Source organism: Canis lupus, chromosome 12 (genome assembly GCF_011100685.1).
Source record: "Canis lupus familiaris isolate Mischka breed German Shepherd chromosome 12, alternate assembly UU_Cfam_GSD_1.0, whole genome shotgun sequence".
In the NCBI taxonomy this organism is placed as follows: Eukaryota; Metazoa; Chordata; class Mammalia; order Carnivora; family Canidae; genus Canis; species Canis lupus.
This window is the reverse complement of record NC_049233.1, coordinates 69,350,252-69,377,579: the sequence shown is the minus strand read 5'-3', so window position 1 is coordinate 69,377,579 and position 27,328 is coordinate 69,350,252. Positions and strand designations below refer to the sequence as shown.

Genomic DNA, 27,328 nt, shown 5'->3' with positions numbered 1-27,328 from the left:
CAGTACCCCTCAGAACAACACCAGAGCCCTTGCCAGAAATGTCCCCAAAGGCACAGCCCTCAACTTCCATAGTAGTATGCATTCCATTCATTTAGTTCTCCATCCTCCACTCAGCATCAACCACAGTGACTGCCAATATCCAATGAATAAAAGAGGAAGATTCTCAAAATTAGGTGTTTTCCTTAAAGACCTACATTTTTGAGGCCCTACAAAATCCTCAAGTGAACTTACTTGGTTTTCATGTGATGCACTGAGAATTTATTTTCCGTTACAGTAAGAAAGACTAATTCACTAACCCTTGGTAAATGCAGTGATGCACAAAATCCTTTCTAGCTGAGCACCAGCACCATCATTTGGATGAGTAGGGTTTGCTTATCGCATCCTTGCATGGTCTGTTACACAAATATACATATGTTCCTAAGCTTCTCTAAGTGGCCTTGGAATCTTTTACCTCTTTATATACATATTTGGATCACTGGCCCTTTCCATCAATTTTCCTTTTGATGAATTAATCTGTAGCCTCCTGCAGTCATTTATCTTAGTTTTTTTCTTTTTTTAAGATTTTATTTATTGGACAGAGAGAGCACAAGAAGGGGAAGCTGAAGGCAGAGGGAGAGGTAGAAGTAGGCTCCTCTCAGAGCAGGGAGGGGAGCCTGATGTAGGGCTTCATCCTAGGACCCCGGGATCATGACCTGAGCCAAAGGCAGATGCTTAACTGACTGAGCCACCCGCGTGCCTCTTTATCTTCGATTTTACATTCTCACGGAAGTCTTTGTGACCTTTTATGCATTTCCAATGTGCTCTCACAGCACGCTCTATTTTGCAGTTTCTTAGCAGCCAGCTCATGGTTCACCTCTGGTTTCCTCCTCTAGTCTAGACACTAGACTACATTCTTGGAGGGAAGCAAATGCTTCTCAGCTCATTGCCTTCCCAAGGCCTCAAATGGCGCCCTGCAGAAACTTAGGGTTCCATGAATATTGAGAGAATGCCCTGCAGTGCATTATGGAGAGAACATCTTAAACGTGTTACATGTCTACATGACACTTAAAGTTAAAAATTAATTTAATTAGTGATAAGGAACCATATTGATTGAACCCTATTCAGTTAGAGAGCAGCTTGTTGTTAACTTCGACTGGTCAATGTAGAGTAAATTGCACTCTTGAACTACTTCACTGAGACTTGCTTAAGCAGCTATTATAGCTCATTTCATATCCCGGCTATTTCCTCTTAGGCCTGGTGTGATTCACCAAAATAGATTTCATACTATTCAGTCACTATCGCTTCCTTATTATTCATTCTTTAAAAATACAGTCACTGATTACATATGATGTGCCAGACATTCCAGGGACTGGTAATACAACAGGAAACACGATGGCCAAGGTCTTAGTTTACTTCCATTCATGTGGGTGAAAATACACACAAAAAATAAACATATAAGCAAGAATATAACACAAGGCGGTAAGTACTAAGGTGGAAGGTGCTCTGTAAAGGTGATACCAAAGGACCTCAGTTTAGGCAAAGAGGTTTCACTGAAGAGGTGACATTTAATTTGAGGCTTTCCAGCTGAGGAAGTGACAAATGCAGGAACCCTACGGTAGGCCCCAGCTCGGCAGATTCCCAGAAGGAGAATGTCTTCCTTCCCCTCATTCTCACGTGTTTAAGGTGTGGGTACGCTTGTCCCCTATGTTTAGATATCCCTGTGTGACATGGAAATAACACAGAAATGGCCTCATGTAGAAAATAAAACTTTTAAACACTACGAGTGAAATTTTAAAGAGTTAATCTTTAGGAAAGGCTGAGGGTTTGGACAAGTGGCCTCAATTCTTACCCGATCCTTCTTTTGGTTTCCTTTAATATAGTGGAGACCAGGGGACAGAGGTGTAAGAGTTCCCAGAAGGTTGGCGTCATCCTCAGACACCTGGCTGGTGGCTCTGAACCAGGCTGCCTCTGGTTTATTCCAAAGTTTATTCCTTCTGGTCCCCGATCTGATCTAAAGCTACGGATTGTCTCATTACTAACAGATTAAAAGCATTCATCTTTCTAAAGTTTTATATTTTCCCAATTTGAAATTACCAGTGAGTGTCATCCTCCAAATCACTGTAATCTGTCTGAGAGACAGCTTCATTCAGGACCAATGAATGGGACTCTCCTGAAGTCACAACAACCCATTTCTTCCCACTCTATAACACCCATGGGGTATGACGTGCCCCACTCAGACATCTCTTCCTTTTTTTTACCTTTTTAAAAAATTGTGTTTATTTATTCATGAGAGACACAGAGAGAGAGAGAGAGGCAGAGACACAGGCAGAGGGAGAAGCAGGCTCCCCAAGGGTAGCCCGATGTGGGACTCGATTCCAGGACCCCGGGGTCATGACCTGAGCCCAAGGCAGATGCCCAACCGCTGAGCCCCTCAGGGACCCCCAGACATTTCTTATAAGGGAGTTAAAGAAGTATTTTCTGAGCTCTCCTTACAAAGCAGTCTAAGCAGCCTACACATATTCTAAGTAGTCAGAATGCCTTTTTATAAGATCTACTTTTAGACAATTAATCTCTTTGTATATCTCTGTCCTATTAACGTATTTGGTCAAACCAATGAGAAAAAAAATAAGGGTGAGATGGAACCTCACTTGGAAAAGAATATTGCAACCATCCACCTTTATTTATTATATTATTGCTATTTCCCAAACCAATCAAACTTTGAATAGAATTTGAGTGGAGAAAATAGAAACGAAACAGTGGTAGAGAAATAGAAGCCTCCAACTTTGTAAGAACATGAGATTAAGTGAGGATGGAAGGCCCCTGTGACGTAATCAGTGCAAACACACCCAGGGAGGACTCCTGGAAGGGGAAGCCAGGAACTGAGAAAGCAGACATCGCTCTACGTCTTCCTCTTCTTCTTCCTCTCCTCCTGCTCTCCTCCCCTTCTCTTCTTTTCATCTTTCTGTTTCTATCCTTCACTTCTCATCCCTCCCTTCCTAAATGATTTAGTCCCCCGAGCATTAGGTGAGGCAGGGCAAGGAAGAGACTGGAAAGAGGAGGGAGACAACTCAGATCAGGGGACAGAGTTTGAGAGCTCTGTGGATGCTCATAGAGGGGAGCAGCTAGCACAGGTGCCCGCGGGGCTCGTGGGGCTATCGGAGTAAGAGTGGCCCAATATGCAGCATCTGGGCCCCAAGAGCTAAGGAGAGCACCTGTGTGGGGTGTGTATCACGTCAGACTGGTTACATCCAGGAGAACTGATCAGTAAGGATGTGTGTCAAGAATGTTAGGAGCCATAGATTTCAATCCAAAGTGACTGTTGAAATCACAGAAAAGGAGAAAACTAGAATAAGTCTGGACTTTGGATTGAAACTGGAGCCACTGATGCAAAATGTGGTTTTTCAATATATATATAGAGATGGATGTATAAATATAGCTGTGTGTGTGCATAAATGCACGTATCCACAGGTACACGTATGATTTTATTAGTCAATTCATGGTTGTGGTAATGACGTACTGGAGGCTGATTGTCTTATAAATAATAGAAATCTATTTCTCACAGTTCTAGAATCCAGAAGTCTGAGCCCAGGGTACCAGCATGGTTGAGTTCTGAGGACAAACTTCCAGGTTTGTCCAGGTTGTGGCCTGCTGATTTTTCACTGTATCTTCATATGGAGGTGAGCTCCAAGAAGCAAGTTCTGTGGTGACTCCTAAAAGGGCACAAGTCCCATTCAGGAAGGTTCCACCCTCATGACCTCATCTAATCCTAATCATCTCCAAAAGCCCCACCTCCTAATACCATCACATCTGGTGATAGGGTTTCAACATGAGTTTTGGGGGGACACAAACATTCAGTTTGTAACAATTATCTAGCTCTAGTCCCCGAGAGATCCTGGGAACGGTAATTTTGAAGTAATATAAAAGCACACCTAATGACCACATCAAAGTTTCCAAACAAATTTCCCCTTAAAAAAAGGGCGGCGAGGGGGCAGAGCTAGTGAGAGGAAAGGTTGATTCTAGGGCTGGGGCAGGGAAAATGCAAGGTAATTTCAGAACATGTTTTTTTGTTTTGTTTTTGTTGTTTTTTTTGTTTGTTTGTTTGTTTTTGTTTTTGTTTTCTGGAAAGTAGAAAAAGTAGAGACACTTTCAAAGAATAATGAAGTCATACCCAAAGGTCACAGGAGCCAACTTGAAAAGATTCCCAGTGGCCAAATATAGGACAATTGTAGCAACAATGTATGATATCCCAGTGGATAAAATAGAAATCTACACTTATATAAATAAATGAAATGCACTGAAAAGTTGACGAGAAGTAGGATACAAACATGTTCTCAAACCACCTTCCCCGAAATACTCATTAACTCAATACCAACTCAGAGGAAGAAAGAATAACTTCAGAGTAGAGAAGCTTGTCAGACACCACTTTGATCAAGTTCACCAACCTTCATGTCACTGATACAGATCAAAATTATAGAAATGAAAACATTTCTGAGGCATTTCTGTCAAAAATGAGTAACCTGAATCTAATCATGAGGAAACATTAAACAAAATCAAATTGAGGGATGTTCTACAAAATAACAGGCCTATCATCTTCAGAAGCGCCAAGGTCATAGAAGTCAAGGACCACACTGAAGTAGATTAACAAGTCATGAAAACTGAATAGAGCCTGCGATCCTGGACTGGATCCCTCGACTATAAAGGATGTTATTGGGACAATTGGTAAAACTTTAATGGAGTCTGACAATTAAATGGTAGTGATGTGTCCATGTTCATTTCCTGATTACGCTGGTCAGATGGGGGTTACCTAGAACAATGCCCTTGCTTGTAGGAAGCACATACTAAAGTATTCAGAGATGATGGGTCTCATATTAGCAACTTACTCTCCAATGGTTCAGGGGAAGAAAATGATTTTTGTACTCTGCTTGACATTTTTTTCAGAATTAAAAAAAAAAATAATAAGTAAATAAGAGGGAATACATGCAGCTAGATCCTACTTTTGTCACTGCCCTCTTCCTTCTTCAAAGGGTATGAGTGCCCAGAACCAGAGAATTGTTTCGCCACCGAGACAAGCTGGCAACACACCAACCACAGTGGTGCATAAAAATATAGGTGCTATCTGGTTTGAGGTGTCATGCCGAGCCTATCCTGAGCTCCTAGCTCAGGGCAAAACTAAGACTACATTGATTACAGAAATAAAGAAAAAAGAAAGCAAAGAGAAATAAAGATAGAAAGAAATATTTGCTTAGCCAGGCATATACGTTCTCTTATCCAATCTTCTCAGCAACCTAGTTTAATGAATACTGTTATCACTAGTATGTCTTAAATCATTAAACTGGGGTTCAAATAAGCATTATGGTAAAAGCCACACACAATAAGCTGCTAATTCATCCTGGTTCTGCCTGTTGCTGGACAGGGCTGGTTGATAGGCAGGTAGTACATATTTACAAATGTGAATTTCCCATAAAGATAATAGAAATCTCCTCGCTCTGAGAGAAGAGAAAATTCTACATAAGGAACAGCCGGAGACACCTGCCAAAAGCGTGTTCCCACCTTGATATTTGAAATGATGTGCTTTTACTGTTGATGGGATGGGGGACAACAAACCTGGAAGAGGAACAAAGGAAGAAAAAGCAACAAATTAATACATGCACTTGAAACACACAGGTGCTACCTCCTGGAAAAAGATCTGCAAAATGAAATTTTTAGTGCCAAAAATGAAGACTAAAGGCAGGGTAAAAAATAAATAAATAAATAAGGAGTTTCTTCTTTTTATTCATCCACAGATAAAAAAAAAATCAAGGATTTAATTGATCTTTAATTGGAAAACAGTATGCTTTTGAGAAGAGTGAAGCAAAAGAAAAGACAAAAGGAAACCACAGCTTCTTTCATTTTATCCGCATTAGAATTGATCCATCAACCAGAGAATGCAGGTCATCAGGAGCCCTTAGAACCAAAACATCTTTCATTTCAACAGGATAACCACAGCTCCCATCATCAGTGGGCAGGGCGGCAGAAAGTGTGTGTGAAGATAAAAGTGGGTCTGTGTGCAAAGGTGCTTCAACTTGGCGTCCCTACCACGTTACGGAAAACAGTAGTGTTTACATAATTAATGAATAAATGAATGAATTCAATGCAGGGCTCAGTATGTTTTCCGCTGAATGCATTTCAACCTACTTGGCTTTACTGGTGGGGCAAGGGCCGCAGCATGAAGGCCTTCCTTGTCTGTATTTATAAACACTCAACACACCTGTGTTGGTTTATTTGTTTGTTTGACAGGCAGCGTGGTTCAATTTGAGGAACACGGTAGAAGAGATTCCTAATCGAACCTTTCCAACCGTGTTCAATGAAATGGGCATTATACTTTATGCCCCCGGATGCTTTGTGAAACAGCTTCAGAGCCCTTCAAAACTATAAAGAACTAACTTCTCTTTCAATGGTTTTTCAGCTATTACGACTTTAATTGGTAGCCACCAAAATGGAAATTTTCATAAATTACACAATGCTCTGTTCTAAGTTAAAGAGGGCCAAGGGACTAAGGTTTAGAGAGGTAAGTGAGAAAAATTAGCTACGCAGAAGAGTTTTTTTTTTTTTTTTTGCATATTTTAGACAGTTTTGAATTCCAATCGGCCTGGAGTCATTTTGCATCTGTCTTTCTAACAAAGGAGTCTAAAATTTCAGTTTCAGAGAGGAGGTTAAAAATAACACCTTGAATTAAAAAGTATGAATTTGCGACTAGCTAGCAAGTAGATTTGTGCGTTAGAATTTTCTAAACCCAAACCACTGGTGGTCTGTGTGTGTGTGTGTGTGTGTGTGTGTGTGTGTGTGTGTGTGTTTTAATCCCATTTGCCATTGTCCTCAAAAAAGCTGCCACCAGCCAGCGTCACTGTCAGGCTGATCACGTCTTTTTCACCATCATTTTTCAGGAACCTACTTTAATGAAAGTGATATTATATTTCACTGCAAGTTAATAAAGATCCAACAGCCATTAATTTCCCAGCAGTTGTTTTGAATGGTTATGAATTCCGGGTCAGAATGCACAATGCCAGGACAGCATCCTCGCCGAGCCCTTTTGGGCAGAGCACCCCCCGCCGCAGGGAGTACATCAGGGCACCTTATAACTGCTAGGTTCCTCACCGTCACCCTGGTGGCAAGGACGGCCAGAGCCCCCAGGTGTAAATCACTTCTCGGCCCCCTAATATGGAACAAGTGAAAATAAGAATCATGGGCCTGGCAGCCTGATGATGAGCAGCCCAGCTCAACCCAGTGCAGCCCAACAACCAGAAGCTTCCTCCTGGTCGACTCTTTGGACTAATTTTAAAATGAAGTGCTTCAACTCTTTAATCAGAATCACACCACTCTGAGGAGCAACTCTAAAAATTGGGTTTCCATGGTAACAACTGGAGACTGATTCACAAGTCCTCGTATTGCCTACATAACCTATTTAATTACACAGGAACCATTAAACTCTGCATGTGCGGCTGTGTTAAGGAGATATATATGTATATTCCTACATGGAATTAATCCTGCATGGAATTAATTGCTAGGCCTTATTTTCGTAGCATTTAAAATGACATATGTCTAGAAAAATCTTCAAGTTATGAAAAAAAGACAGCAGAGAATGACATCCCAAATACCTGTTTTGGGATGTCATCCTAATTGACTTACGAACTCTACATAAACTAAAACTTGTCTTATGAAAATTACTTTGAAAGCTTTGTTGTCAGTATTACTCAAAATCTTAAATTATTTACCTGAAATATAAAGACCAATTATCCCTCCTTTCAATTTAACACTAAAAAATAAATAAATAAATAAATACATAAATAGGTAAGATGGGCAGGACAGGGGGAGTGATAGCTTATCTGCATCTCTTTTCCTTCGTCTCCAAAGCCTTCATTGATTCTTTCAGCACACTGATACGCATGGATATCCGGGAGTCTCAGGTTCCCAGACAGGGTTGCATGAAAGACAAGCAAAGAGTTCCTGCTACAATTGATGAACATACCAAGTACAATCGCTGGGGGTGAGCCAGGAGGACTTTCTGGAGGGGGTGAAATCTGAGCTGAATTTTGATGGATGAGAAAGAATCGGCCCAGGGAATCAGGAGGGTAGAAGGAGTGAAGACACCTTCAGAAAATAAACAGAACATGCCAAGCAAAGAAGACACTTAAGGGAAGTTCAAGAGGTGTGCTGTGGCTAGAACGCGGGGGGCACCAGCAGGAGCAGGCTGGAGAGATGGGCAGCCATCACTCAGGGTAAGAGGAGACATGAAAGGGTTTTGAGTAGCGTCTCAATTTTGGAAAGGCCATGCTGGTGGCTGTTGAACAACCCACCGAAGGAAGGCTGCAAGTGAGAAGTGGGCCATGTCAAAACTAAGAGAGGTAGGGATGGTGGAGACGGATCTGGAGAAGAATTGGTAGAGTTGCCAGGTTTCAGCGATTGATTTTACCTGGACAGTGGGTGACAGGAGCATCCAAGTTTTGTGTTTGTTGACTTCTTCAAAGAGATATTTGCAATTACTGCCTCCATTTTTTCATTCTACCCCAATTTCTCAACCCACTTAATTCTGGAGTCTACCTCCACCAGTCTACTAAGATAACTCACACTAAAAACATCTGACTTCACTGCTGCTAAGGCCAAAGGAGCCTCACTCGATTGGCAAAATAGCCAAAAATGCGGCATGGGGGTAGGCTCCCCGCATGCAGGCTTCAGAGTGTGTGTATGCTGTCCCTCGCAAGTGACTTTTCAGGATCAGGCCACTTTTGCACTCAGCCTTCTCTCTCGCCTCAGTGAAAGCCCCAGCTTCCAATTTTCCATAACCCTCATCACTGGGCAGCCTCACCAGTCTTGCAGTCCAGCTGGCACTCTGGCCGAGACAACATGCAGGAGACAATTAAGGTCACCCATCCCATAACTGGTGCCACGGAATGCAGAGCCCAGCAGCCAAAGAAGAAATGAACACCAAGATGGTATCTGGAGAAAGACTAATGAGCAATATGTTGTCTGAAAATAAAGACTAGCCATGCATTTAGAGAGGCAGCCCCAGGCCTGAATTATGAAGCAACTTGACATGTTCCGTATCTCCTAAACCCCAAAGCATATGGCTAATGCGGCAAGCAGGGACTTTCCGTTCTGAGTGATCTAATCCACTTTCTATTTCGTATCTCCTGGATCAAGAAGAGTCCTTCACCGAACATAATTCTTGTAGGTAGGTAAGTGCTGATTTAATGAATTACTGAAATTATTTTCTTTTCAAAATCAACATTCAGGGGAAATGTCTACAAACTTACTGCAAATTCACTGTGTGTTGAAAGTTCCCTGATTTTTTGTTTGATGCCTGCATTGTTTCTAGCAATAACACTCAACCCTTGACAACTGGAGAGCCACTTACCCGGTCAGCATAGCTGCAGAAAAGTGACATAATAATGCTGTCTAAATAAACTTTCACTGATATGCTGAAATCATGGTAATGAGGTTTCCAAAGGAAGAGATTACAACTGACTCTTATGGACTTTGCAAGTTAGGTGATTGTCTCCTACATTTCACATATCATGTTCAGCTACAGAACATAAGTAGCCAGTAGCAATAAGAAATTTAACACTATTTTTTAATAATAGGCTAACAGATTGCTCTCTCTCCTATTCCAGATGTGTCATATTTTCACACGAATCTCTGCATGCAAAGATTTTACAGTTATGGCTCCAAGTTATTGGCACATCCTGTTCAATTTAAGGCCTGGCGATACGATGGGAATAAAGTCTTCTTAATTCTCTTTCTAATCACCTAGCCCAGGAGAAAGAGAGTTATAGGATGACATCCATTGCTGTCACATAAGATTAATATAGCCACATGTAAATTAGATTCAGGACATAGATCTCTGAAAAAAAATCTCCCCGGTGGTCAGATAACTGGACATTACATAAAATAGGTTACAGGGAAGATATATGAAAACAAGTCATTGTGACAGATCTTACTGGAAGACTAAGACTGTAAAAAAAAAAGGCATAAAAATGTCATACAGGCATTCTTTGTTTTATTGTGCTTCACAAATAGTGCATTTTGTTCAAATTGAAGGTTCTCGGTGACTCAGTATCAAACAAGCTATCAGCTCCATTTTTCCTTTTTTTTTTTTTTTCAGCTCCATTTTTCCAATAGCATTTGCTCACTTCGTGTCTCTTTGCCACATTTTGGTTAATTCTTGTAATATTTCAAACGTTTTCACTTTTTTTATTTCTTACAGAGCTCTGGAATTAGTCACCTCTGATGTGACTATGCAGTTGTCTTGCAGCAACTGAATGGTTGCTGAATGGTGCCCATATAAGACAGAGAACTTTCCTGGTGCATGTTCTATGTGTCCTGACTGTTCCATTGACTGGTAGTTTCCCCTGAAAGAAAGAAAGTCTCCCTCTCCCACTCTCAGAATGAAAGTCATCTCTCATTCTCCTTGGGAAGAGGAAGGAGAAGACAAGGTGATCAGAAGTTGGCTAACGAAGAGGCTATAGGACCTCTAAGTGGAAAGGAGAACCACCGCAGTAATGCTGAAAGATGGACAAAAGATATGTTTAGGATGCTTTACCATGGAAAATGACCTTTTCTACCATAAGACACAAATAATGAGCCTGTTCCCTTCGACCTGTTAATGTTTAAAGAGGAATATATCATGTTAGTAGGAATGTAACTATTCACAAGAAAAATTCCAGCTGGCTAGCCCCATGTCAAAGTATCTTTAAGTTTTGGCATGCAGCCCCAAACTCCATAGAGTGGAATAGTTAGGCAACAAATTGAAAACAATTCATGGTGATACAGGCCAGCAATGAAAGGTTGCTAATAATTGAAAGCCAGCTTCATTGTAAAAAGAGTAATGTGCTTTTCTGATGTGATTAAGAGGAACGAGCACTTAATGAACTTCTATGATGTTTTTTCACATGGCGTTCTAGTTCTTGATAGAAGGTGTTCTAGTTCCTGAAAGGGTGGAAGCATAACTGAGACAGAATTTGAGGTCAGGCTTTAGTTCATTTAAATTTCAATACCTGGAGTAAGAATTTTTTCGTTTAAATATATCATCACAGACCAAACAGTGGGAATTCTGAAGAGGTACCACTAGAGATGATGTTTGTAAGACGGAAGAAAACACTAAATATATTAAATGCTGGCCTGATAAAGTTGGAATTTTGCTTTCCCAACAAAACAGTTGAGGTGAGAAACATCGAATACTCCTTGTCAAGATGGATCTGTAAATTCAAACTTTGGTTTAATTTTCTTTGTTGTTGTCATAGTGATGATGGATATAAAATAGGAATTCCAGACTCAAAACCTCTCCAATGTCCAGAATAGAACAAAAACCTAAAATAATGAGCAAAACAGAAGGCAGAGACCAATTTGGCTTCTCACCGAGGAGTAGGCTGTTGGGGCCAGGCATTTGGTTTTCCTGGACAGAAAAAGTTGAAGGTGTTCTGAGTGGGTGGGAGTTTGAAGTCTAGAAAACCCGAGCCAAAATCTGCTTGAAGCCAGGACCTCAAGAGTTACTGGAAATAGTTTCCTGTTGTTAGTAGAAAGATACTGACTTGAAAAAATGCAAAAAGCATAAATTCAGGAGGTGAACTCAGTTACTTATTTGTTTGATACCAGGATCATCATGATCCCATTATCCATGACAGTAGAGGATCACAGATGCACTTATAGGACCTGATTCTGGACCTGCAGCCTGTGGGGCGGGAGGGACTCAATTACAAACTCAAAGCCAGAGAAGTGTCAGCAGAGGACAAGAATGAGCAAGAGAAATAAAAATAGAGGAAAAGTCAAAAGCAAACACTGTCAAAATAAGACTTGGAAACAAATATTCCAAAATGTCTAATGCCAACTTTAAAAAAAAATCAATAAGCAGCTCACAAAATTACTTTTATGAAAATCTGAAAAATACCATAAAATTAATATGTATTAGATATTTAAAGAGAAAATGAAACTAAAATTCCATTAAAGTAGAACTGGAATTTTTAAGAAAAAGCAGAGGTGAAAACAAGAACAAATGGATGTCAATCTTGGAAATAAAAACATAGTCATTAAAGTCTTGCAATAGATGAGACCAAGTCTGGATGAGTGCTTCTGAAACTATTTTTGGTAAAGAACCATTCTTCTCCAATCTGATACTTTCATAAAGTAAAACAAAAATGAAAGTTAAATAGATACAAACCCAAAGATATGTCAATCCAAGCACAATTTTTATGATATTCAATAGTCATAAAATTAAATTTTGGTAAATCAGAACAGACACAAAGTAGGAAAAAAGAAAATCATTTCAAAAATTTTACGTCCACTCTTTAAGGGCATATCTTGGCAATTAAAACACAGAACCACTATTACACTAGTAACTATTTGAAATTCTGGAAAATCCTTAGTGAAATAGTGATTTCTCCTTCCTAAACACTTTCATATCATGTATATCAATAAGCATTTGAAGTTCTGGATGAGACAAGTGGGCTTGCTTCTTGCATCACAACTTATCAAGTCTGGAATAGAGTGACAAAAATATTTCTCACAGGGGGTAAGGCAACTTCTAAAATATTTCATGTGTTTTGTTTTAATAGCATTAGTATTAGAAAAATTAAATTCACAAGAGGCTTCACATCATTTTCTTTAGCTTTCATCCAAAATCAAGCAAATGACTGAATTTTCAAAGGTCCTCTTCAATTCTTTGTCACTTTCCAGGTCGAACAATTTATAATGCAGAGTTATAATTAGTTTTAAATTAAACTCTGATGAAAGAAATGGATCTAGAGCCATGATTTTATTTCTATATGTGATTTCTTATAAGAAAAATAAAATCAAAATCTACATATAACCCCAGTCTGATCATGGAAAAACATTAGATAAACTCAAATTGGGGGACATTGTACAAAATACCTGCCTTAACCAATATTTTTCAAAATTATCAGGGACAGGAAGAAGGAAGGAAGGAAGGAAGGAAGGAAGGAAGGAAGGAAGGAAGGAAGGAAGGAAGGAAGGAAACATGAAAGAAAGGAAAAAAATAATTCAGGTTAAGACTGAGACTGTCACCAACTAGAGGAGACTAAAGAGACCTGACAGCTAAATGCAACATGGTGGATTAGATCCTGGAACAGAAAAGAGACAAAAGCTGACAAAATCTGAATGAAGTCTGAAATTTAAGTTTAAAAAATATACCAAGTCCACAGATGTTTGGTGATGACTTTTTATAGATGTGTGATAGCAAGAAATAACTTATCTGTTTGATAAATGATATTAAATTATGATATTTATAATATAAATTATATAATACTTGAATTTATATGTTATATAGTATATGTTATATTATAATAGAAATTATTATAAATTATGAATGTGTAATCTATAAAACTCGTTTTTGCCTTCTATCTTATCTGCAAACATATGTATGTTCCTTCCTCTGCATGAAGTTATTGAGATAATTAAAAATAGTAGATTATTAGGCAATTAAGTGGGATTGACTGTCCAATTGATATGTTTAAAACAATTAAGACCAAATAGATTTCTAATGTTTTGGAAACACCAAGAGTTCATGCCACAGTCTAACATTGTTAATAGGACACTTACCCTTGAAAACAGTCATCATTGCCAAGCACAATGGTTATTTATGACTGGCTCTTATATTGTCACACGATAAAAAGAACAATTTTATTTTTTTTAATTTTTTAAAGATTAATTTATTTATTTTAGGGCAGCGGGGAAGAGGGGCAGAGGGAGAGGGAGAGAGAGAATCCCAAGCAGACTCCACACTGAGCACGGAGCCCGATGCAGGGCTCGATCTCATCATGATCTGAGCCAAAATCAAGAGTTGGATGCTTAACAGACTGAACCATCCAAGTGCCCCAAAAGAATTTTAGTTAGCACATTAGCGTTTACTGAAATCATAATTGTATGGCATTAAGCTCATAACTTCCTGATTTTCCCCCTCATAACCATTGAGTCTAGCATGCCATATCAGTAATTCACAACAGTTATTTTTAAAAGCATGTATGGTTGAGAATTTAAGTATACAAATTTCAGTAAGTTGCTTGATAAAGGTCAAATCATATTGGTCATGAAAAAAGCATTTAAAATTGAATTTAAACCTATAAACCTATGAAATCATGTTAATTATATTAAAAGCAGTCCAAATAGAACATATTTACCTTTAAGTATATATATTTTTTAATTAAGAAAGATTTAAAAACTATTTCAATATTTAAGTTAAGCAGCTAGCAAAAGAACAGTAGAGGTATCACAGAAACAAAAATAAAAACAAAAACTAATAACAATTGATTCAATAAATTTGGTATTATCTTTAAAAAACTAATAGAAACAAATATAAATACTGATCAAGGAAAAAGTGACTTAAAGGGTAAATGAAAGGAAAACATGTTTTTTTAAACTTTTAAAGAACAAAAAATTTGTGTATAAATTTGAAAATAGGGCAAAATAATTACCTTTAAAAATATAAATTATGAAATCTGCTCAAGAAGGATTAGAAACTTAAACTAATAACCATTGAATCAATTGAATTGATAAAAATCTTACCCCCAATGACCTCATTCTCCCCCCCAAAACCTCCAGCCTCTCCCTATTTCTACACATTTCTTTTGTCGACCAGCAAAGAAAATATAATACTTCCCAGCACAACACATTGTTTCAAAGAATATTAAAAATGGGTGAAGTGCCTCATTTTATAAGACTAGAATAACTTGGAAGTTAGAATCAGAGAAAGTATAAGATAAAAAGCATATAAACCAATCTCACTTGTGAACATATGTAAAAATGTTATACAAAACTCAAATATAAAATGTATAAAGAGGAAGATGAATCATGAGTAACTTGCTTGTAACTCAGGAGCTCAGGGCACAAAATCAGAAAATTTATTAACATAGTATACAGCATTCTGGTGGCAAAACAAAAAATCCATGGGATCATCTCAGAAGACGTTGCTAAGTGTACGATACCGCACAACACTCATTCATGCAGAAAACTTAGCAGACTGGGACTGGAGATAGCTGTGGGCAGATAAAAATCACCTATGAAAAACTTACATCTAAAGTAAAAGTTAATGATGAAATTCTAGAAGCATTCCTTTTAAAATGAGAAAATAAACAATGCTTCTCTTCAACATTATACTGGAAATGTTAACTATTACAAGAGGACAATAAAGAAATTAAAAGTATAAGACGTGGTAAATGAAATTAGGCCAAAAAAACCCACAAAACTTTTACCTTGAAGGTGATATGATTTCACAGAGAAGATATAAAACAACTATGGACAAATTGTTAGAACTGACAAAGCTCAATGTACAGTTATATATCAGCAACAAATCTTTCGAAACAGTCAAGGAAAATAAAACTCCATTTAAAATAGCTGCAGAAATCTTAATCATAAGTAGAAATTGATTTAACATAAAATGTGAAAGTTCTTCATGGAAAAATTGCAAGACCTTTGAAAGGTTATAAAATAAACTGCAAATTAGCAGAAATATATCTTATGTTACAATTATATAAAGATGTCATTTATTTCTGAATTACAAATTGAAAACAATTTCTACAAAAATCCAGTGTTTCTTAGAACTTGCTATACGAACTTCAAAATTGAAATAGAAGGCTAAATATAGAGTTTCATTCTGATGAAGAATTATCAGGGAGGGAGATTGTTAATTATTAATATTAATTCTTGCAATTAATATTAATAATTATTAATTAATTAATTATTAATAGTAATTAATTCTTACAATTCTATCTTGTAAGATAGAATAATATGCAAATGGAATGGAATACTGTGATGGAGTCAGAGATGCTTCTGTGCAATCCACCTTCTTCCAGAAAGGACTTGTCCACACTGCCTCTAATGCTGTGTACAGACATCATCCAGGGTCAGTTGCTTCAGGATTTACCTCAGCAGAGGCCTGCCTTCCCAAGTGGCCCACGTCCAAAGACTGATCATGCAGGATATAAAAGCCAGAGCTTTTCAGCCATGGGACAATTTTTCGGGCTTTGGATATCCAGAGCTCCCTGCAGGGTTGGCTGAGTCTTTCCTGGCCCTGTATCGCAGGTTGACTTCCCATCTGCTTAATCCTACTTTCTCCTCCTCCTTCCCCAGGTGCCAATCTCTAATAAATATCCTACACACCAAACTCCATCTCAGCACTGCTTCTGGACCTCCCAACCGGTTACACAGGGAGCCAGGAGCAGCCCACATATATAGGAATCCCTGAAAAATGACAAGGATCACGTTGCAAATCAGTGGAGAAATATATTTTGTGCAGTGTGCATCGTGCTGGGATGATCAACTACACGGGAGAAACTAATTATGTCTCACATTGTACACACTGCACAAAGCAATCTATTGCTTCATGAACGAAGTTTGAAAAGCAAAAACTTAAAATTTTAGAAGACTGTACAGAATGTTAAGATTTTGGATACAACTTGTATATGACAAAAGGCGCTTTAAATAAGATTGACAGAGAAACCGCAAGCTGAGACGATATATTCAATGCACTTGTAAGTGAGAAAGCTCAGTACCTGAAATTTATAAATAACTTCCACGAATCATTAGGTAAAGGCAATCAAATAAACACAGGAGTAAAGGCTGTGAATAGTCAATTCACAGGCGAAGAAACTCAAATTGCCAATACTGTGTAGAAAGATGTTCAAATTCATGAGCAATCAGGGAGGAAGCAGATTAAAACAAAAGAAGATACCATTTCACTCCTGCTAGTTTGGTAAGAATTTGCTAGATCTTTAAATTTGATAGCATCTAATGATGGAGCAATTGGATTTCACATACGCTGCTGGTGGGATCATCTCTATTGACTTTGGAGAGTGATTTACCGATAATTCCCCATTAAAGTACATACTCTAGTGATACTCTCCTGCATTTTCACAAAGAAATCCATACTAACCTATTCATTTAGCACTCTTTAGAAAGAAAAAAAAGAGAAAGAAACATTAAAAACCACCCACAGTTGACCCTCAAACAACAGGGGTTTTAACTGTGGGGTTCACATACAGGTAGATTTATATATATATATAATATATATAAGTTTATATTATATATATATAAATCTTGTATATAAAGAAGAGAAAATATATGTATAGTACTATACTGTGTATATATACTGTATTTATATATATTTATATATATATACAGTATAGTACTGTACATGTATTTTCTCTTCTTTGTCATTTTTAATAACATTTTCTTTTCTTTAACTTACTATTGTAAGAATACAGTATATTAACCCATATAACATAAAAAATTTGTATTAATTGACTATATTATCAATATGCCTTTCAGGCAACAGTAGGCTATTAGAAATTAAGCTTTTGGGGAGTCAAAAGTTATGCTGGGAGTAGGGTGTCAATACCCCAACCCTCGTGTTGGTCAAGGTTTACATGGCAATAAATTGGAAACGGATAACCATATTTGGTATGGTCTCAAAGGAATATTGCACAGTAATGACTCTTCATGAAGTATAATCACTTATATTATCAAGAAAAAGATCACAAAAATAATGTGGAAGGAAAAGTTGCATAAATATCTGTACAACATAGTACTATTCATTTAAAGTTTTAAAATAATCCTAGCAATAATATATACTACTAATCTGCTAATGGGTGTCCATATAAGTAGAAATAGTACAAAGACATAATGTAGGTAACAAGCACCAAGGTCAAACTGTAGGTTACTTTTGAGGAGGAAGAGGACTGAGTAGGATCAGAGAGAGGTATAGGGTGGCTTCATCTGTATGAAAATGACTTATTGTTATTCTTTCAAAATCTAAAGCTGATGCCATTTTTAATACTAAGTGTAATGCTGGAATATACCTTTTAATCTGAAGCTTATTTTTTAAAAAATTTTAAGAACCTAGGTTGGGAGTTAAATGAGTATCAAGTTATTCTCCAGAATTGTTTCTGTTTAACAAAAAAATTAAGAAAATAAGTTTAAAAAAAAAAATAAAAAAAAAAAAAAAAAAAAAAAAAGAAAATAAGTTTAGTACTTAAAGCTAACTTAAAATTGACTAAAGCATTCCTAACAGTCCTTAGGTGAGTCTATGCTGGGTCACGTATTATCTTTAATTTTCAACCATCCATGACTACAATCCTATGTACTACTGGTTCACTCCAATGATAGTTTAAATCATCTTTACCTACTAAAAATGTTCTATATTGAAGCTGAGTCTTATTTGTATCCCAAACAGTATTTTATGTTTTCAAACTGGAGACTTTTGACTTTAATGATCTTGGTTAGTCGAACTTATTAGGTCAATGAATCAACAAACACTTAAAAAAATAAATGTTAGGAACGAGCATACTGGCTGCCGGCATGCAACTCAGAATAAAATTTTACTTTTTTACTTATTGTTGATGTGGATTCAGTCTTCATTTTAATTCCAAACACTTATCATTCTTGAAGTGAATGATATCTACCAATTATCTGGCACTAAAACAGAGCAAGATATGATATTGGGTATGTTTACAATTCTCTAATTAATTTTTTAAGTACACTCAATATTACAAATGCTTTTTCACTTCTTGATAAATTACTCAATGAAAAAGAACCCTTAGGACATATTCTTGGATAAATTACATTTTGGGTTTAGAATAAAATATTTCTGCTACTCTGGTGACATTCTATAAATATATTGCAAACATTAACTCAAGCAATTCTTTTACTTTATTCTGAACTATATCGTTCCTCTTCTCATTACAAAAAGAAAAAAAAGAAGAATAAAAAAATAGAGTACAAGAAAAAAAGGTCTTCATAATTATACTATTTCAATAAATCAAACTGCTGTTAATAGCTTCTACTCTAGCACTTGAGCATAATTACATATAGCATGTTGCACATATAATCAGAAACAGGTCCATCAGGCACTATTGCTTGCAGCAATTTACCAGCTTGCCAGCCCAACCTAGTCTCCCAATATTTAACTTCAATTTCCTGTTTGTTTCTACTTAATCCAAGGTTTCTATGGGCCCAAGACTCATCGTGTTTACCTAAATCCATGTTCTCTTCTCTTCCATGAGCTAACTTGCATCTAGCCAGAGCCTGGTGACTCCTTGCCAGCAGATGGGGGTGAGAGTGCCAAGCCAACACAGTAAAAGCACAATTGTACTTTCTCCACGTGCATTCTCTCATCTCCTGTGTGGACTCAATGAGGATTCAGGGAAGGACTCTGAGCAGTTAACCCACAGGAGTTCATTCCCAGCCTTTTTTATTCTATTAGGTCTTCAGTTGATTGGATGAGACCCACCCACATTAGGGAGGGAAATCTGCTTTACTCAGTCTACTGATTCAAATGTCCATGTCATCTAAACACCCTCACAGACACACCCAGGATAATATTTGACCAAAGGTCTGTGCATTCTGAGGCCCAGTCAGGTTGACACATAGAATTAACCATCACAGTCTTTTTGAAGAAATGCAATCTGCCATAATGCATATAACCACACTACCAATAAAAGACAGTAGAGGTCAAATGTCAATATCCAATCTCTCCTCGGTATGAAAATGATGATAAAATTTGCTAGAAATGTCTGAGAAATATATCCTTTGTTTATTCCTCCCTAACTTCTCATCATTCATCCTACTTCTGTGGTTGTATGTGATCCCCTTTCCTGTGCTAGTTGATCTTGGCTTCTTCATAACAGCACTTTCATGCCTCCTGCTGAAAATTCTCAGTAAACAGTGTTCAGATTTTCAGCATAAAGTCCTCATCAACTATCCTTCTACAACCTTCACAAGCCCTACTCTTTATTTGCATTGCACAAATCTTTGCAATCCTAGAGCTTAAGGGAAGCTTGTTGCTGTTACTGAGTTCCCAAAAATGCCCAGAGCAGCCCCCACTTGCCAGCAACTGCTGTTCTCCCTTGTATAATGTCTAAGTAAATGGGTTTGGAATCACACAGTGCTGGCTTCAAACACTGGCTCTGCCACTAACAATTTGCATCACTTTGGGAAATAAAATTAATCATTCTGGTGTTCAGTTGTCCCACCTAAAAAATGGAATAGTTAAGACCTTATGAATGAAATAAGATAATAAATATTAAATATTGAACCTAACGATTGACAGTGATTGACAGAGCAGAATCTCAAGTACTGTCAGATATTATTATTTTTGATGGTTGTTGTTGTTACTTATGTCTTTGCCACATCAGTTCTGGAAGAGTATTTATATAGGCCACTTTAACTTTGGCAAGATGAGAATGGTTTCTAGCCAAGGGACTCACTAAATAAGCCCTCAGCATGCTTGAGTCTGTGAGACACTCTGGCAGGACTAACATAAGGTACGCAACTCCCTGGCCTATGAGACCGGCCAAAGGTGTACTCTTTAACTGTTATTTGTTATGTGTTAGGAAGAAGACAGAGAGATAACATTAATCAAAGCTGAATATGTCCCTGGCACATTAGGAGGAACTTCAGACTTTAGCTTAACCCATCTGAGCCTCAGTTTCCCTACCTCTGAAATGGGGACAAGAAGAGCATAAACCTCATAGTGCTGCTGTAACAAGTAAATGATATAATGGATTAAAAATACAGTACCTCAGTAAATGATTACTATAGATCATGAGATATCATGAAGGTAGAAGTGTGTGTATCACTACGTTTTGGGGAAAATTACAGATAAGTGAAAGTTCACTTGTCAAGTTTGAGTGAGCCTGAGGAACTAATCAGAAAAGTTGGTAATTTGTACAAGGCCACACTGCCTCTAAGACAAAGAGCTTTGACTCAAATCTAAATCTAATATGCTGTGTCCTCCTATGCATTCATATAAGATAATTCTTCACAATTTTTAATTGGTAGCTGTATTAGTCAGTGGACACCAGCAATTAAAAACTTTCAGTCTCAGGACTCTTTAAAATTCTTAAAAATTACTGAGCATGAAGTGCTCAGATCTTAGTTTCTAATACTGTTCTCCAGTAAAAGGATCCTAGAACCAGCCATTTCTCAAGGATAGAGCAAGAAATACACAAGATGATCCTGGAGTGTCTTATAACACCAGAGAGTAAGGGAATGATAAACAAAGAAACAAACAAGCCTACAGTGGTAGAAATATTTCCTACGTGCATAGGAGCCAACTGAAAGATTGGTCAATGACCAAAGTTGGAGCAATTTTAGCAACAAAAATAAAGTCGGAAGAAATTATAACACAGCAAATAAAATAAGCATTCATGATTAGCACTGATATAAACAAAGAAACAAATAAATAGAAAAGAGACAAATTTGCCATGCAGAAGAATTCCAAATAATTTTTACAGATACTCTGTCTTCAATGAAGAGGAGCCCCTAAGTGTGAGCTACATGTAGATTTTCTTCTAAAGAGTACAGTGCAGAAAGGAAGGGAGGAGAGGATAACGTTACACAGGAGGAACCTGACAAATAGTACCTTAGCCAGGTGACCACGATCAACATCAAGGGAGATAAATCATATTGATACCAGGTACCTTGATATGATACAATGAACATGACACTTCATCTCTGTGTTCTTTGTCCCCAGAACATGTAACTTCAGTCTAACCATGAGAAAAACACAAGGCAAAGTCTGCTAGAGGAGTATCCTACAAAATACATCACCAGTACTCTTCAAAACTGTCATGGCCACCAAAACCCAGGAAAGTCCAGGAAAATGTCGCAACCAGGAGATACCTAATGAGATGTGAAAACAAAACATAATGTATCCTGGATGGGATCCTAGGACAAAAAAAAAAAAAAAAAAGGAAAATACATCAGGTAAAAAACTAGGAAAATCTAAATAAAGTATGAATTGCACAAAACAATAATATATCAATATTGGTTCATTAATTGTGACAAATGTCTCCTACTACATTAAGATTTTTTTATATATATATAATTTTATTTATTCATGAGAGACACAGAGAGAGAGGCAGAGACACAGGCAGAGAGAGAAGTAGGCTCCATACAGGGATCCCGATGTGGGACTTGATCCCGGGACTCCAGGATCACTCCCTGGGCTGAAGGCAGAAGCTCAACTTTTGAGCCACCCAGGGATCCCCGTTAAGATGTTAATAAGGGAAACTGGTGCAGAATACATGGGAACTCTTGCTATTATATTCCCAATTTTTCCTGTAAATCATAAACTGTTGTAAAAAATTATCAACTGAAAAAAGATCTGAAGCAAATATGAAAGACATTTATTAGAACTGAACTGTTGGCAAAGCCTCTTTGTTGTATTATTTCTGTACTTGTAAATATATTTGAAATATTTTCTAATACATACATTTTTAGAGAATATTTTTATAAGAAATTCCCAAAAGGAAGCCAATTCACTAAAAGTCAGTTGACTGAAAGAAAACAGAACTCTTAGACTCACAAATACTAGCAATAAGAGTTATTAGAAATTTCTGGATGTTATTTTTAAAATAAGAAAATAAAATTTTATAATAAGAAAAAAATCTTGAGAACTTCAAAGAGCTCTGTATATGTGAGTTATATCTACCAGTAATTATCTTATTATAAATTGAAACCAAGAAAGTTTTAAAACACGAGAAAACATGAGCACAAATTCATGCCATTAGCTTTCAAAACTACCTTGTTACCACACATCATGTAATTTCTGGAAAACTCTACTGAATACTCACAAAAGAATAAAGTGAAAAGAAAAGAAACAGTAAGTTTTATAATTTGGGGATAAAGCCCAGTTGGTCATGAAGTATTTTTTATTTTATAATTTGCTGAATTTGATTTGCTAATATTTTGGGTTTTTATTTTGGCATTATTGGAAATGCTGCAATGATCACCCTTATGCATAAATCCATCCATGTAGATGCTTTTATTTCTGATGAATGGCATCCCCAAAGTGAGCTGGATGGAGTGAATATTTTGATTATCAATGGGTACTGTCGGCTTGCAATCCCCAAAAGTTAAAACAATTCATTCTTTTCCCAGTGTATGAAAGGGTTTTTCCATAATCTTAATAACACTAAAGGTTATCAATATTTTTATCAATTCTTATTAAAGAAAATTAAATCAGGAACATCTAGTTTTGATGTAAGTGATGATAACACATTTTTGTAGGACAATGTGTAAATATCTCGTGCTTAGAGCACTTACACAACTTATGAAATAAAAATCAAGATTATGAACTAATTATAAACTAAAAATGCAACACAATTAAAACATTAATTCAATGTGACAGATGACACTGATGTGCTAAAACAGATAGCAGAAGTTGGAGTTAATACAGAGAAACGTAGCCTCAGGTCTGTTTCTACATTTAATCTGTTTCCTTGTTTTCACTTCAATTATACTAATGTAGAGAATGGATGCCTGTTCACATTAGCATGCTTTACAAAATGACATTCATAACTTGAAGGTTTTGTTGCTGGCTTATGATAATCAGACTCCGCACAAACTAAAACTCTGCTTGTAAGCCATCGGCAAAGGCAAGTTTTCTTGTAGTATCACTCAACTCTTTAAAACTCTCATGTTTAAAAATAAATAAATAAAATAAATAAAATAAAATAAAATAATAAATAAAGTAAACTAAAATAATAAAATAAAATAATAAAATAAAATAAAATAAAATAAAATTCTCATGTGAAGATAAGGTTGTCATGTGGCTCCATTGACATCTGCATGAAGTATTATCCATTAGTAATACTTGGTTATGCACCTTTATCTTCTTATTTATTTAGTTTGTTTTCTGATCTTCCTTCTCACTCTCACAATAGAATATAAACTCCATGTTTATTGCTATCTCTTCCCACCAATCCCCATCCCTGACCAAATAAATACTTGAATGAATGAAGTAAATATGCAATTTAATTATTGCTGAAATTAGGTGCAGAAATGGCTTCATTACTTACTTATTAACACAGTTAGAGGCAATGGATTAAGTGAGCCGTATGTACACAAACACGGTCCATAAAATGCATCTTTTTCAAAATGTGGTTATAGCACCAATGACTTCAGCACCTGACAAATTCAATCTTAGATAAATGTAAAGAGAAACACCAAAATTACCTAGCCTTGCTCCATTGTAAGGCGATTATTAAATCGCTGAGAATTAACTTACATTAAGGTTTTACTGGAGATGAACATTGAAATGAAAGCTAAAACAAGGAGAATTCTCAAAGACAATATATATAAGCACTTTCTGAAGATCATTCAGTCTGGGAAATAATTGGGTACAATGTTCATGCATATTGTCATTTGGTTTCTGTTAGAGAAATTATTTTTCTTCAGAAAATTTAAAGATGCCATATTCAGAAGCAGCTGCATTAGAACAGTGGAGAGGGCTCATGAGGTCAAATTAATTTGAGAAATTATGGATGGTACAACTCAGGTGGAGACGAGGGGCAATGGTGACAACCCCAGAGTTCAGAGCTGCACGTCGAAGGTCAAGGGCAACTCAGTCTCGCCAACCTCCTGCTGGGAGTCAAAATCCGAAAGGAAGATTTTTAGATATAGGGATTAAAGGTAGGCGGCTTCTGGAGATATCTTTTCCTTCTTTTTGCATCTGTGGAAATTAAATTTCTTGACCTGTGAAAGGTGGTTGGACTTGATAAACCCTCAGGGCCTTCCCTAATTCTGTGGACCTTATACATAATTCTATTTATAGACAAAATTAATAAGAACTGTCGCTTGTCCAGTCCACAGTTATTTTACTACCCACATCATATGAGAGTGACAAAGTCTCAAGATTATGCACAAGAACTGCAAAAATATTTGTTAGGTACTAATTTTATTTGACTGTTTATAGAGAGTATATTTCTTTTAAGCTTTCCATGTTCCTTATAGGCAAAATCTTAAATTAGTTTCTTCAAAAATTCTAAATAGATTTTTTTAAATGATCACTAACAAACTTAAGTTCTTATCTAATGGAAGACTGTTTAACTTCGTAATATTTTCATACTCGAACCACGTACATAGGCCGAAACTGCAATTCATTTTAATAAAACTGTTCTTAAAAAAAATTGTTCTTAATTTTCCTATACATTTTGAAGAAAATGAACATCCTTGCTAACACTTTAAAATAGCATCTTCTGATACCTATAAACTGCCTCTTATTTATAAAATATCCTGATATCCCAAATTTTATGGCACTTCGGTTAAATATACATTCTGTACCTATCATTGTCATGAAATGAAATTATTAGTTATCGATGACTCTTTATTAATTGGAGAACATGCGTTCCAAGCTATTGTTTGATTACTGGTGCAGGAATACTCAACACTGGTTCTACCTTTTGTCTTCCAAATGGCTATAGGGACACATTTTCCAGGTCAAAAATTAGAATACCTGATCTGAAATGAACATTTGTTTCTCTTAAGTTTACAGAGCAAAGTCTTGGAGTACACTGAAATTTTGACAATTTCTAGGACATTTTAATCTCATAAGATTAATCAGATAAAATAAATTACATTAAGTTAAATCCCCTGACTGGCATGTTTCCCACTCTATCCCCAAGGGCCCCCAATCAATTTGAAAAGAATAAATTGGGATCCCTGGGTGGCGCAGTGGTTTGGTGCCTGCCTTTGGCCCAGGGCACCATCCTGGAGACCCGGGATCGAATCCCACGTCAGGCTCCCTGCATGGAGCCTGCTTCTCCCTCTGCCTGTGTCTCTGCCTCTCTCTCTCTCAGTCTGTGACTATGATGAATAAATTAAAAAAAATTATTTATAAAAAAAAAAGAAAAGAATAAATTGATTAAGAAATGAATGAATGGCAATGACAGCAATAAGAAGGAGAGAATGCAAAGGTGTGGGAACTATGTGGCTTCCAGGAATCGTGCATGGAAGGTAGAGACTCAATTTCAATGGAGCAGAAAGGCAAAACGGTACCCTGGATTAGCCAACTGCGAACAGGGCCTGAGTGCTGGTAAAGAACTCACAGATGCCCAGCCTGGCTCATCAGAACTTTCTCAGATATGGCTGCAGATGCGGGTCTGCTGTGGTGGCCCACCTTTTTTTTTTTTTTTTTTTTTTTTTAATGGTAGATTAAGAAATTAGTGTTTTAATTCCCAAACTGAAATAGTCTTGTAGAAAACAGAAAAATGTCTAACATGATTCTGAGATCTCCTTAATTTCTGCAGAGATTTTTTTCAAAGTCATATTTAGCAACACCCAAGACAATCTATTGTTTACTATGGACCAATGGTTGTGCTAATAAGTACTTTGCTACAATATCTCATTCACCCCAATAATGATATGAGGTAGGTATTATCTGGAAGACAGAGGTAGGACCTATAGATAGACGTAGTGGGTTGAAGAAGAGCAAATCGCATGAGGAGAAGATGGGGGTGAGTGAGGGGTGGAAACAAAGACAACGTGCCTCTCGTCAAGAGAGATTTCACTCATTTTTCATTAGAGTGCCTGTAGGAAAGAACTTAAGAAGGCTTGGAAGAGTGGTTGTGTTCCACCATCTGAACATTTCTCACTGAGTAAGAAGTTCTCCTTTTCTCCCTGCCCGGAAGGATGGTCCATTTGGCCAACATCAACACATCCCCTCGTTCTCCATCTTTCACTTGCCTTTGGCCAGTGGAGAGCCCAGGGCGACTGAGGGAGGAGAGCGAGGCCAGGATGCTGCTCTTCCCCTGGGCTCCTTCCCTGCACGACCTCCCAGAGCTGCCTGCATCCCTTCACCCATCAAGCTGCCCCTTGCAAGGTTGACTCCTCAACCTGATGCCCCCCTTCCAGGCTTACATTGTCCCTACCTGTCCTTGATGCTGGATAGGGATCCTGATCCACTTGACTCTGTACCTGAGAACTTGGTAAAAACTCTCTTCAAGTTATCCTCCTTCAGGTGAGCCTGTGCTTCCTTCTTGGCACCAGACTCACAGAAGAACGCGTTGGTTTTTTCTGCCTGCAGCCAACTTCTATCCGCAAAGTTCCATCTCTTCTCCATCTCCTCCATCCCTAATTTCTAAGAGAAGACAAACTAGTCCCAGTAGCCTGCCTCCCTGGAAGGCTCAAAGCAGGAAGCTAGTCACTTAGGTCACAGATTTCTTAGGTGACCCTGGGATGGCAAAGCCTAGGTCAGAGTACTTTCTGGGTTGGGAAACAAACACGCTTGCTGAGAAAACTCACTTTCTCTTCAAAAGTACATTTTTTTTAAATGATCCAAAATCTGCCTTCTCATAGCTTCTCTATATGGGTTTTAGACTAATTCTTAGAAGCTATACAGCACACGCATACTGCATTCTCATATCCTCTAAATTACAGGAAGAAAATCCGCATCGGTTGAGGGCCTACTAACAGCCATATGCTTGCTCTCCCTGCTTGCACAGGGGGGTTTCTAAAGAAGTACCGGGTAGGGCACAGCCCCCGCGGGTACCCCACAAGCCAGTTGCAGTCATGGTTTTTTCTGCCT

General features: G+C 37.4%; 1 long non-coding RNA gene across 1 annotated transcript; it reads left to right on the top strand.

Annotated features, from left to right (window-relative positions):
• Positions 1-3,551: 3,551 nt before the first annotated feature.
• On the top strand, positions 3,552-21,712 carry LOC111098404. Its single transcript, XR_005367494.1, has 2 exons — positions 3,552-3,656; positions 21,494-21,712. It is a non-coding gene; the product is annotated as an uncharacterized LOC111098404 (long non-coding RNA).
• The last annotated feature ends 5,616 nt before the right edge of the window (positions 21,713-27,328 follow it).